This window comes from Belonocnema kinseyi, chromosome 3 (assembly GCF_010883055.1).
Source record: "Belonocnema kinseyi isolate 2016_QV_RU_SX_M_011 chromosome 3, B_treatae_v1, whole genome shotgun sequence".
Lineage (NCBI taxonomy): Eukaryota > Metazoa > Arthropoda > Insecta > Hymenoptera > Cynipidae > Belonocnema > Belonocnema kinseyi.
In genome coordinates this window covers 27905359-27907670 of record NC_046659.1, presented here as the reverse complement: position 1 = coordinate 27907670, position 2312 = coordinate 27905359, and the positions used below count along the sequence as shown (strand labels likewise).

General features: G+C 27.1%; 1 long non-coding RNA gene across 1 annotated transcript in view; it reads right to left on the bottom strand.

The window, feature by feature from the left end:
* Positions 1–1651: 1651 nt before the first annotated feature.
* Positions 1652–2312, bottom strand: part of LOC117169271 — a 6393-nt gene continuing 5732 nt past the window's right edge. Inside the window, exon 3 of the long non-coding RNA XR_004466638.1 lies at positions 1652–2042. This is a non-coding gene — a long non-coding RNA (uncharacterized LOC117169271). The remainder of the gene's footprint in view (positions 2043–2312) is intronic.

Genomic DNA, 2312 nt, shown 5'->3' with positions numbered 1-2312 from the left:
CCGTCCCCACCACTGACCCATGTCGTATCTAGGACCTAATATCATAGATACGAATCGACGCTTCTGCTTTACCACCACCTTGACACCCATGCCGCAATACAGGGCTTCTGCTTGTTATTTATGATCGAATTCTTATTTCAATTTAAACATCTCTGCTTGGTATTTACAATCGTATTTTTATTTCAATTTCGGAAAGGACATTTTAAAGCCTTCAAAGCATTTAAACAAGGTCAGGGCTTTGAGAATCTTTAGCATATACTCTGAGATTTCTGTCGGTAGGGTGAGTATATTTTTCATTATAAATTAATGTTTAAGCTATTATTTGTTATTAATATATACATTAACATCAAGTAATATTCCTATGGAGCATGGAATTTGTTATAAGTTTTGTTATCAAAGTCCATTGCTGGTGTAAAATGCGATAACAACTTTTTGAAATTTTAAGGTTAGGAATTAATTTTAGAATACAGGAGCGAACTGCTGGTCGCAGAATTAGATAATTTTTGCCAGTTTAATTTAAATCACTCGTATATCTTCAAAAATCTATAAAATATGATTTTTTGCTATGAAAAGTTAAGAAAATGTACTAAAAAGCTTTACGAAAGTTATGCTTTTACTCATTTTCCTTAATACGAAAACAAATTCCATGCATCACAGGAATAGTACTTAATGTTAAGATTTATATTGATTGCAAATAATAACTAAAACGTTAACTTATAACTAAAAATTCACAAACGTTACACTAACTTTACTCAATATCAGAAACTTCACCTTCACCAAAAAACAGCTGCATAAAATATATAGGCTTCCAATGTTTTATGTGCTATCAAGGAAGAAGTTTTATATTTTTAACAAATTTTCAAACAAATAATTCTTCTTTTAACTAAAAAAGATCAAGTTTCAATAAAAAATATTAAATTTTAAACAAAAATAGAATAATTCAGTTTTTAGTATATAAAAGTTAATATTCAATCGAAAAACAAGGAAATTTTCTACAGGTTATTTAAAATTTTAACCAAAACAAGCGAATTTGACACCAAATATTAAAAGTTTTAACAAAAAAGATGAATTTTCAGTCACAAAGATTAATTTTCTATTTAAAAAAATCTTTTTTTAACAAATAATAGAATTTTCCACTAAATTAATTTTCAATTCAAGTACAGTAATATAAAAAGTATTTAAAATAAGATAGAATTCACTTAAAATCAAGCAGGTTCTACATATTATTTAGCAGAATCTCTCAGCGATTAACATTTTTATAGTAAATTATGTAAGACGTTTTTTCTGATATAATACAAAAATTTTTCAACCAAAAAATAATTTTTAACTAAAAAGATGAAGTTTCAATAAAAAATATCAAATCTTAAACAAAAATAGAATAATTCAGTTTTTAGTTTATAAAAATTAATATTCAATAAAAAAATGAGATTTTTACAGGTTATTTAAAATTTTAATTAAAAAAGATGAAATTGACACCAAATAGTAAAAGTTTTAACAAAAAAGATGAATTTTCAATCACAAAGATTAATTTTCTATTTTTTTTTGTTAACAAATAATAGAATTTTCAACTAAATTAATTTTAAATGCAAGAACAATATTATAAAAAGTATTTAAAATAAAATAGAATTTACTTAAGATCAGGCAGGTTCTACACATTATTTAGCAGAATCTCTCAGCGATTAAGGGCATGCTCTGCGCGAATTACGCAACTAAACCAGGCCCCACTTTTAATTTTTTTGTCCACATGAAAAAAATAAACTTGAAAGAAATAGGAAATAATTTGGGAAATAGTAAATAAATATAAAACGATAGTGCGTGGCCATGTACAAAGTTGAGAGAAGAAAATTTTTTTAGAAGATAATTATATAACATTATAATATTGAGCGTGATCGACCGATGCTCTGCTGATGCAATCTTATCATGGTCAGCTATTTACTACGAGGACCGGCGGTCGGTAAAGAAAACAAGTTTCTCAGCTTGTGATCTTTCAGTGCCGGATGAAGTCAACTCGAGGCCCTGAGGAGCAACTTTGCTTAGGGCACCTGGAAATAAATCAGGTAAAGAGAAGGATTATAATATTTTACAAAAATGGAAACCTACTATTTTTGTTTTGATAAAAATAAATGAATCTAACCTCGAAATTTGTTAATTACAATCTAAAAGACAAAAAAATTGTGCTATTCTTGTACAGAAGTCACGCATATATTTTTTTGTTGTAATTTTAAATACTTTGAGAACCAATATGCATGTAAGCAATATTGCCGATAAGAATATTCTTATCACGTGACATGGCGTTAATTTAGTCTCAGTTT